Source organism: Salvelinus sp. IW2-2015, linkage group LG31, assembly GCF_002910315.2.
Source record: "Salvelinus sp. IW2-2015 linkage group LG31, ASM291031v2, whole genome shotgun sequence".
In the NCBI taxonomy this organism is placed as follows: Eukaryota; Metazoa; Chordata; class Actinopteri; order Salmoniformes; family Salmonidae; genus Salvelinus; species Salvelinus sp. IW2-2015.
The window spans coordinates 28,091,605-28,103,504 of NC_036870.1; positions in this window are offsets into that span (position 1 = coordinate 28,091,605).

Here is an 11,900-nt window from a genome sequence, read left to right on the forward strand (position 1 = left end):
GCCTTGATGGGGTTGAGGTCAGGGCTATGTGCAGGACAGTCAAGTTCTTCCACAGCAATCTCGACAAACCATTGTATGGACGTCGCTTTGTGCATGAGGGAATTGTCATGCTGAGAGAGGAAAGAGCCGTCTCTAAACTGTTGCCATAAAGTTGGAAGCACAGAATCGTCTAGAATGTCATTATATGCTGTAGCATTAAGATTTCCCTTCACTGGAATTAAGAGGCCTAGCCCGAGATATGAAAAACAGCCCCGGACCATTATTCCTCCTGCACCAAACTTTACAGTTGGCACTAGGCATTCGGGCAGGTAGCGTTCTCCTGGCATCCGCCAAACCCGTGCTTCACCTTTCCAGAGAACGTGTTTCCACTGCTCCAGAGTCCAATGGCGGCAAACTTTACACCACTCCAGCTAACAAATGGCATTGCGCATGGTGATCTTAGGCTTGTGTGCGGCTGCTCGACCATGGAAACCCATTTCATGAAGCTCCCGACGAGCAGTTATCATGCTAACATTCCTTCCAGAGGCAGTTTGGAACTCGGTAGTGAGTGTTGTAACCGAGGACAGGTGATTTTTACGCGCTTCAGCACTCGGCAGTCCCATTCTGTGAGCTTGTGTGGCCTACCACTTCGTGGCTGAGCCATTGTTGCTCCTAGACGTTTCCACTTCAAAATAACAGCACTTGACCGGGGCAGCTCTAGCAGCGTAGAAATTTGACGATCTGACTTGTTGGAAAGGTGGCATCCTGCGTCACCAAACTCTTCAGTAAGGCCATTCTACTGCCGATGTTTGTCTATGGAGATTGCATGGCTGTGTGCTCGATTTTATACACCTGTCAGCAACTGGTGTGGCTGAAACAGCCGAGTCCACTTATTTGAAGGGGTGTCCACATACTTTTGTGTATATGTAGTGTATATGTAGAACTTTTTCTTCTCTTCTCCCCTAGGGAAGTCTGATGCAGAGGATAGAGCTGCTGACATAGCCATACTTCTCCATCTGTATTCTCCTGAGAAGATAAAGTACAGACTTTCATATAACCGCAAAGCTCCATACATTTTACATTATGATAAATGAGGATGCCAGATCCTCCATGGACAGGTCCGCCCCCCCTCTCTTTAGAATGACTATCTTGAAATACTTTGTTGCAAGTTTTCTGTATATTCAGCAGTTTTTTTTGTAGAGTAGACCTAAAAGCTCACATAGCCACACACACAGCAGTTTGATTGATGTGTGCCGAGACGTCTGAAAGTATTGCTTTCAACTTACAACGCCTGACCTCTCTCCTCCAGCAAATTGTGCTTGGCTCAGTAGTGTGACTTTTACACTCTGTTGCCACTAGATGTCACTGCTATACAAGTTTGGAGAGGTTGGTGCATGGTAAATACACGAGGTAACACAAACCAATGCCATACCCATATGCCACTTATCCACAGTCTATGTGTTTTAATGGATGATTCATCGTGGCAGATCTTTAAAACTTACCACATAGCCTCCTACTGATAGATGTGTTTTGTTCTGGTTCTGTTTTAGAATCAGAACAAATATTGGGTTGGTGCTAATGGGACTTAAATCTGTTATATTTCAATATCAATATAACTTTTTTATACTCAGCTTTAATGTTTCTCCCAGGCCTTGCATAAATGTTTGTTCTCTTGAATTTGTGTCACTGATAATTACGTAATGATTTCTAAGGGGTAGGGGTGGGACAGAGGGACCATGGGAATGTTTTCCCTTCCTGAGTTTGAGAAATCGAGACTCGATACTGACCGGTCAGATTCCAAGCATATCTGACGTGGCTGTTTGGCTATGTGGACAATTTGTAGGGAACATTTTTTCTTGCACAAGGCAGCTTAGGTGAAATGACCTCATGTTGACCACATAATTGGTAGAGAGGGGGGAAGAGGGAGGAGGAGGGAGAGAGAGAGAAAGCAAAGGAGAGAGGGGGAGGGGAGCGAGAGAGGTACACAGAGTTTTTCCATGTATCGGCTAACTTTTGCCAAGCTTTTGGAAACTGTGGCTGAGTACTGCCTAAGAAATGTGTTTTTCCGTTACTCTTCTCTGTGGTAGTGTAGTCTGCAATTGATTCTGGGGAAAAAGACAAAACTGCAGCTGAGACAGTGGAAATAAATATAAATAATGAATTGGATCTGGCTTAAAAAAAACAGTTATGTTAAATGATTGAAATACAATAATTCTTGCAAGTCTGGGTTGGTGACAGAAATAGTAGTGTATTTGTCTCTCTGATTGGAGGATGATGCTCATCTCTCAACTGGCTGCAGTAAGTCAAGTGCTCAACAAGTTGCGTTACAAAGACATCTGTCACCACTGAAACAAAGATGGTTTTCTCAGAGTGAGCTGTAGAAGTGCCAAGGTCATAGACAAGCCTGTATTAAGACAGCATAGTTCAGTCACCTCTTACACTCACACTTTCTAGGGGGACGACAGGGATGAAACCACAGCCTTGACAACACTTTCTCAAGGGATTGAGTAGCTTTGTTTTACACAACTTAAAAATAATGTGAAGAGTGAGTTTGTTAACCTAACTGGCAGTTGGTCTGACGTGGTGTTTGGAGTATTGGAGAATTCCTCAGACATCTCAGCACATGCATTGTATGGCTCATTCAGACACACACACACACACACACACTGTATATACCCACCACTCCAATGTGTTACTCTGACTGATGATGATTATGAGCAGACTGGGACCTCAAATTGCTGCAGCTACAGACTGACAGCAGGCGGCGAGGCTTCTGCCTCTAGCTCCACGTCAGCTAATGTTGCAACATGGTTGTTTGTCTCCTTGTTTGCCTCGATCCCTAGATGGAGTGACATTCTCTGGCTCCCTATAAACCAGTCAGCACTCTAGTCGTCTACATACCTCATCCACCCAGCCAAACATTTGCCTGATAAGGGATCAGCAGAACTTTATCATTAGGGCAACAAAGCACATTTGTGTCGTGGCTCCAGGATGTGCCTGTGGTTGTCTGGTTTTTAACAGCTGGATGCAGAGTATTTTCCGGGTCTGCTTCATTCAATAAAGCTGCGCACTGGAAAATGAGCCTTTCCTTATCTTACAGCCAAGAATCATCTGAAATATGGTTTAGACCACAAGCCTCTGAGGCGTTATCTACGAGTATGGAAGACCTGTCGCCCGGTCATCAGGCACTGATGTGACCATTTCCCCATTTTTTACCAAGCAAAGCAACTGAGAACTGTTGGAACAGACAGTCAATTGTTGGACTTTTCTAAGTGTTTGATATGGCTGGTCTGTCCCTTCTTACTCAACTGTACATCAATAACCATTATTATCTTGAAAGTTCAACATTCTGAAGTGCACAGCTGTTTCTGAAGCTCAACACATTCTTTTGCAATTGCTTCATTTAAAGCTGGAATCTTTAATAGTGAAACAGCCACGTCTGTTTGCGATATTACAACAACAAAGAAGTTACTGCAAACAACCAACACAGTTTTTCCCGTCTGACATCATTGCACAACCGATAGAAGAGAACAATATGTACTGCAATTATTTTTTTTTACATTCTGCGCAGCTCGGCAACAAAATCAATACCAGCAGCGGTGGAGCGGCCAGTGGCGCTGTTTCCCCCTCCTGCAGATTCCATCTTTAAGACCAGAAAAGTGAGAGAAGATTGAGTAAAGGGATGTTGTGTCCTTCCAGACTGAAAAAAAAATGGTTACTTACTAGCTTTTCTTGTTTGAAAGAAAAGAGACACCTGCATTTGATGTTATCAGAAGGACAATATACTGTAGTTATGATGCCAAAAGTTAAGAGCCACTTTATTCACTTGAATATTAGTTTCAGTAAACGCTTTTGGATTATTTCATGTTGGAACCTGCGTACATCTTAGTGGATGTGTGAGCTAGTAATGCCTATTCTCCATGTAGAGTTATGGGAGGACAGCGTCTGATCCCAGAAGATTGGTTATTCCTTGATGGAAAATCCACTCTTGAGAGAATCCTGGATTATCGTTTCAAAGTCACAGACGGTTTTATTTAGTTTTTTCCCTCTTTTGAGAATATTTCTACTATTAAATGCTCAAATTGATGTGGTGTCGGTATTATAAGATGATATGTTAATACTGGTTTAGGCAGGTCAAGTACCACGCTCTCTTATGGGTCTTGTTTCTGGCTCCTCTCCAAAGGACTCCTGAAATGAGTTGCTACCAAACATGGTTGCCTGATGCACTGAGAACCACCATGGGAATAATTAGTCATATTGTATTTGGGCTGATACTCTTAGAAAAATAGATGCTATCTATGTCCTAAAAGAGTTATTTGGCTGTCCTCATAGGAGAACCCTTTGAAAAACAATTTTTGGATCCAGGTAGATCCTTTTTGATCCCAGGTAGAACCATTTTGAGTTCCACGTAGAACACTTTCCACAGAGGGTCCTACATGGAACTCAAAAGGGGTCTACCTGGAACCAAAAAGCGTTCTACATGGAAGTAAAAAGGGTTCTCCTATGCGGACAGTTGAAGAACTCTTTTGGAACCCTTTTTTTCTAAGAATGTAGAAGTGAACACACTAGACATGAGAATGAGACTGTGGATGATTAAGTACAGTTGAAGTCGGAAGTTTACATACACCTTAGCCAAATAAATTTAAACTCAGTTTTTCATAATTCCTGACATTTAATCCTAGTAAAAATTCCCTGTTTTAGGCCAGTTAAGATCACCACTTTATTTTAAGAATGTGAAATGTCAGAATAATAGTAGAGAGAATGATTTATTTCAGCTTTTATTTCTTTCATCACATTCCCAGTGGGTCAGAAATTTACATACACCCCATTAGTATTTGGTAGCATTGCCTTTAAAATGTTTAACTTGGGTCAAACGTTTCGGGTAGCCTTCCACAAGCTTCCCACAATAAGTTGGGTGAATTTTGGCCCATTCCTCCTGACAGAGCTGGTGTAACTGAGTCAGGTTTGTAGGCCTCCTTGCTCACACACGCTTTTTCAGTTCTGCCCACAACTTTTCTATCGGATTGAGGTCAGGGCTTTGTGATGGCCACTCCAATACCTTGACTTTGTTGTCCTTAAGCCATTTTGCCACAACTTTGGAAGTATGCTTGGGGTCATTGTTCATTTGGAAGACCCATTTGTGACCAAGCTTTAACTTCCTGACTGATGTCTTGAGATGTTGCTTCAATATATCCACATAATTCTCCTCCCTCATGATGCCATCTATTTTGTGACGTGCACCAGTCCCTCCTGAGCAAAGCACCCCCACAACATGATGCTGCCACCCCGTGCTTCATGGTTGGGATAGTGTTTTTTGGCTTGCAAGCCTCCCCCTTTTTCCTCCAAACATAACAATGGTCATTATGGCCAAACAGTTCTATTTTGTTTTCATCAGACCCGAGGACATTTCTCCAAAAAGTACGATCTTTGTCCCCATATGCAGTTGCTAACCGTAGTCTGGCTTTTTTTATGGCAGTTTTGGAGCAATGGCTTCTTCCTTGCTGAATGGCCTTTCAGGTTTTGTCGAAATAGGACTCGTTTTACAGTGGATATAGATACTTTGCACCTGTTTCCTCCAGCATCTTCACAGGGTCCTTTGCTGTTGTTCTGGGATTGATTTGCACTTTTCACACCAAAGTACGTTCATCTCTAGGAGACAGAACGCGTCTCCTTCCTGACGCGTATGGCGGCTGCGTGGTCCCATGGTGTTTATACTTGCGTACTATTGTTTGTACAGATGAACGTGGTACCTTCAGGTGTTTGGAAATTGCTCCCAAAGATGAACCAGACTTGTTGAGGTCCACCATTTTTTTAATGAAGTCTTGGCTGATTTCTTTTGATTTTCCCATGATGTCAAGCAAAGAGGCACTGATTTGAAGGTAGGCCTTGAAATACATCCACAGGTACACCTCCAATTGACTCAAATGATGTCAATTAGCCTATCAGAAGCTTCTAAAGCCATGACATAATTTTCTGGAATTTTCCAAGCTGTTTAAAGGCACAGTCAACTTAGTGTATGTAAACTTCTTACCCACTGGAATTGTGATACAGTTAATTATAAGTGAAATAATCTGTCTGTAAACAATTGGAAAAATGTGTTCATGCACAAAGTAGATGTCCTAACCGACTTGCCAAAACTATAGTTTGTTAACAAGAAATTTGTGGAGTGGTTGAAAAAAGGAGTTTTAATGACTCCAACCTAAGTGTATGTAAACTTCCGACTTCAACTGTATCAAGAGGACATCATTCTCACTGCCAGCTAGAGGTTCACTTAACATTCCACAAGTCAAATTGATTTTCTACTAAGTAAATACATAGACTAATCATATCTGAGGAGCAGATTCAACCTCAGTTCTCAACCATGAGCACTTATGTGAATGACTGGCCACTTCTGTTTTTTCCAGTTCCCATGAGAACATACTATATGAAATTAGAACGGCTACAGTTGTGTAATGTCTGCTCAAACAATGGAGTCAGTAAGTGTCTCCTCCCTGGGCCTTCCGAGTGGCGCAGCGGTCTAAGGCACCAGCGGCCTAAAGCACCAGCGGCCTAAGGCACCAGCGGCCTAAGGCACTGCATCGCAGGGATTGAGCTGCCACTACAGATCAGGGTTCGATCCCGGGCTGTGTTGCAACCGGCCGCAGAAACCCATTAGGCGGTGCCTGAGGCGGTGCACAATTGGCCCAGCGTCCGGTGCTTCTTCCGACACATTGGTGCGGCTGGCTTCTAGGTTAAGCGAGCAGTGTGTCAAGAAGCAGGGTCGTGTTTTGGAGGACGCATGGCTCTCGACCTTAGCCTCTCCCGAGTCCTTACGGGAGTTGCAGCGATGGGACAAGACTGTACCTACCAATTGGATATCACGAAAAAGGGGTAAAAAGTACCAAAAAAATTAAGTGTCTCCTCCCACATGAAAAAATACTATAGTATCCTTAGTATGTTAACTATAGTATAAATACTGTAGTAAATAAAACTGTAGTATATCCTATAGTACATTCTGGCCTTAATGGCCATGTACTCTTACACTTTCCACCCGCAACAGCCAGAAGAGGACTGGCCACCCCTCAGAGCCTGGTTCCTCTCTAGGTTTCTTCCTTGGCCCCTGCCTTTCTTGGGAGTTTTTCCTAGACACCGCAAAAAGAAATGCAGATGTAGACGCACGGTGTCTAGGAAAAACTCCCAAGAAAGGCAGGGGCCAAGSAAGAAACCTAGAGAGGAACCAGGCTCTGAGGGATGGCCAGTCCTCTTCTGGCTGTGCCGGGTGGAGAGTGTAAGAGTAAGGGGTTTTAGGCTGGGTTTAGGCTGGGTTTCTGTACAGCACTTCGTGACATCTTCTGATGTAAGAAGGACTTTATGAATGCATTTGATAGTAATTATTGTAGTGTTGTGGATTGTAGTATACGGTATTATTTACTGTAGCGTTTTTGCAGACTGTACTTTAGTATTTACTGCAGTGTTTTTGCGGACTGTACTATAATGTAGTATTTACTGTGGTGTTTTTGCAGACTGTACTTTACTGTGTTATCTACTATAGAGTTTTTGCAGACTGTGCTTTACTGTAGTATTTACTGTAGTGTTTTTGCGGACTGTACTATAATGTAGTATTTACTGTGGTGTTTTGCAGACTGTACTTTATACTGTGTTATTTCTATAGATTTTGCGACTGTGCTTTACTGTAGTATTTAACTGTAGTGTTTGTGCGGACTGTACTATAATGTAGTATTTACTGTGGTGTTTTTTGCGGACTGTACTTTACTGTAGTATTTACCTATAGGTTTTTCTGCAGACTGTGCTTTACTGTAGTATTTACTGTAGTGTTTTTGCGGACCTGTACTATAATGTAGTATTTACTGTGGTGTTTTTGCAGACTGTGCTTTACTGTAGTATTTACTGTAGTGTTTTTGCGGACTGTACTATAATGTAGTATTTACTGTGGTATTTGTGCAGACTGTGCTTTACTGTAGTATTTACTGTAGTGTTTTTGCAGACTGTACTTTACTGTAGTATTTACTGTAGTGTTTTTGCGGACTGTACTCTACTGTAGTATTTACAGTAGTGTTTTTGCGGACTGTACTATAATGTAGTATTTACTATAGTGTTTTTGCAGACTGTACTTTACTGTAGTGTTTTTGCGGACTGTGCTTTACTGTAGTATTTACTGTAGTGTTTTTGCAGACTGTACTTTACTGTAGTATTTACTGTAGTGTTTTTGCGGACTGTACTTTACTGTAGTATTTACGGTAGTGTTTTTGCGGACTGTACTATAATGTAGTATTTACTGTCGTGTTTTTGCGGACTGTACTATAATGTAGTATTTACTGTGGTGTTTTTGCGGACTGTACTATAATGTAGTATTTACTGTGGTGTTTTTGCGGACTGTTCTATAATGTAGTATTAACTGTAGTGTTTTTGTTTTATTGTTTTTGACATAGAAGTTGAGTCTTTCTCCTTCAGGAAACCTACTGGAGGAATACTAAAAGAGTTAACCTTCCATAACCTGTAGGTAGGTAGGACTGAGTTCTGAATTGATAATTCAGAGCTTTTACTATTTTCTATAACCTGTCGGGAACACAATATGTGGTCTCTACTTGGCATGTATTTTTTTCACTTATGGGTGGCACAATATGTGAAATAGGGGAGGGGAATGGGCAGGGTATATGCAAATTGAATACTGTAGTATTTACTATAGTTAAAAAAAAGTGTAGTGTTTTTGCAGACATTACTGTAGTATTTACTATAATATTCTAGTATGTTAAAACATTCTATAGTAAGTACTACACATGATCGAGGGATACTACAGTGTGTAGTATAGTATTCTACAGTTTACTATAGAATTCTATATTAAGTACTATAGTATTCAATAGTAAACTGTAGTATTTTTTCATGTGGGCTATGATTGATGAGAGTGATGGTTGGTGGTTATAGAGATGGGTGGACGTCAGTGTTGTACTGGCTCAGTGCCCACTCTGAACATGTGGAAACGTTATGGAGACATTATGGTTTTAATCTCTCTGCTGATCACAATCAAACAGACCAGCTCACTCTGGAGAAAAAAAACCAGGCCACACTTTGCTCTTGTTCTGACGCAAAAACAAGTTCCGCTCTAGAAAGTGATTGTGTGCATTGTTTCTGAACATGACTGTGAGACACTAGTTCACACATCAGACAGCAGCATGAGACAGCAGCTCACACATGTCTCTGATGACCTTACAGCACATAATCACACATCTGTTGTGACTGAAAAAGCCTAACTTTGTCCTAGTGTTGCTGTGTGTGATGCTATAAAAGCTCTATTAATTTTAGTTCTGTTTCTAGAACCTACAGGCTCTGTCCTACTTGTCTTGGAAACCTGGTAACCAGTTTTCATAGAATGGGGCCCGTAGTCTGATAGTTCAAGAAAAAACATAAATGGTTGACTCCTGCCCTGTATCCCCTCTATCCTCCTCTGTCCTGGCCTGTATCCCCTCTGTCCACCTCTGTCCTGGCCTGTATCCCCCTCTATCCTCCTCTGTCCTGGCCTGTATCCCCTCTATCCACCCCTGTCCTGGACTGTATCCCCTCTATCCTCCTCTGTCGTGGCCTGTATCCCCCTCTATTCGCCTCTGTTCTGGCCTGTATCCCCTGTATCCTCCTCTGTCCTGGCCTGTATCCCCCTCCATCGTCCTCCATACTAGCCTCTCAGGACAGCCTTAACGTTAACTGATTTGTAGAGTTTAGATGTGCTGATTCTACTGACAGGTTTCAATGGTATGTGGTGCTCAAAAAAAGGTGATGACATCTCCCAAAAAGAGCACTACAACAACAACAACAACAAGACATTTGTTGGAATTAGCTTTTGTTAGATTTGGTTCCGGGTGATGAGATTACCTCCATACTGATGATGGTGCCCATTGTGTCAAAACAGACTCTCATCTTACTGTTGGAGGACTTCCTGGCTGCAGGTTGGAGACAGAGGAAGTACTCCTGATGGTCAGAGCAGGGCACGGGCCAAACCACCACATGATTAAAGGAGGACAAACATTTCTCTACTCAGCTTCTTCCATCCTCCCGCCTGGTTTTCATCAAGGAGGAAGATATCAGTCGACATATTTATGTGTCCCTGGCGGCTCACACAGACACCGGGCACTAAACCCAGTGAGCTTTCACATTCATCATCTAGGTCAGGGTTTGAGGAGATTAGAGGAGTGAGGGGGACTGTGATGTTGACGCATGAACTCTTGGTTTTGATAATGTCTTCACTGATTCTCAGACAGCCTGGCCTGAGGTAGCCTTGCTGGTACAAATCTGTTATCTTAATTTAATCACTGTTGTTGTAGAGAATTTTCCAGAGCAGAAGGAAATGCAAACTTGTAGTTTACTAGATGTTTAAAAAAGGCTTCTAATGTAATTTCCACTTAAAAATGTCAGGTTTTATTACAAAAAATGTCCATTAATTATAATTCACAAAATAATTCACATTTCCTGTTGCTGCATGATTATTTTCCTGCTGTCAGAACTGGTCACATTAAGATAGTAGATCTGTAAGCAGGACTAGATCTGTGGTGTGACCCATCCTTGTCCACATTGTTTTGTTTACTCTGGTTTGACCTGGTCTCTGTCCTTTCTTTGCCTTACCTGGAAGGTTTGAACTCATTCCTTGATGCCCATGACTTTCTGCCATATTGTGTAAAGACAAATGGGCTGTGGGCTATGAAAAATAACAGTTTGTACCAGGTACCATAAGGACGTGAGGCACAAACTACCTGCTCGGACCAACATTTATCTATTTAGAACCTAGACATTTCCTTAGATACTTCACCAGAGAGTGAATGTCAAAAAGCTAAATCTTAACGTCTGAGCCTTGCGGATAATTTACATCCAGTGCTTTAGTTATGTGTGCATTCATATAGGTACAACTAATTAGATGCCCACACGTTCTGCTCATTTTCATTTATCACTTTCTTCATTTGCAACCCATCTGGAGCACAGCTGTTTACAGACTCTTTATGGAATGAGAGAGTGTCTAAAGAAGACTCTGCCTTTTGAATGATGGTACCACGTACTCTCTGACTCAGCCATGTCATTCTGGTTGGTTTGAACCCAAAACGTCCTGCCTCACTCAGCCGTCTCAGGTATTCTTAGAAAACGGCATAGACTGTGCTGTATCTTCCCCTGTGGAAAGGTATTCCATATTAGTATTGGGTCTTTTGGACATTGTCTCTATTTTGTCTTGAAGGTTAAGTATTGTCTTCCATATGAATTCACTTAGTTAGATACAAAAGGTTGAATAGGCTGTGACTAAACTTAAAGGATATAATATAAAAGGAAACTATTTATTTCAGTAAGGAACAACTCAAACAAATAAAATATTGACTCATAGTGACTCATTGTCCCCTTTGACTTCATTTTTAAGTGGTGTTTTGTTCTTGGTAGTTATCATGGTTTATTGTTTCACATAAAATGGAACATTAAAGGGGAACCTCCAAGCAATTTCAGTCCCCAGAGAATGCTGCAACATTTAGACAACACCACACAGAGTAGATGGTATCATTTTAACGATGACAACGCATGTGAAGACACGCATACGCACACACACGCTAACACACGCACTCTACACACACGTACATTGTACCATTGTGGTATTATACATTTTGTATTGTAGATACAGTTGAAGTCAGAAGTTTACATACACCTTAGCCAAATACATTTAAACTCAGTTTATCACAATTCCTGACATTTAATCCTAGTAAAAATTCCCTGTTTTAGGTCAGTTAGGATCACCACTTTATTTTAAGAATGTGAAATGTCAGAATATTAGTAGAGAGAATGATTTATTTCAGCTTTTATTTCTTTCATCACATTCCCAGTGGGTCAGAAATTTACATACACTCCATTAGTATTTGGTAGCATTGCCTTTAAATTGTTTAACTTGGGTCAAACGTTTC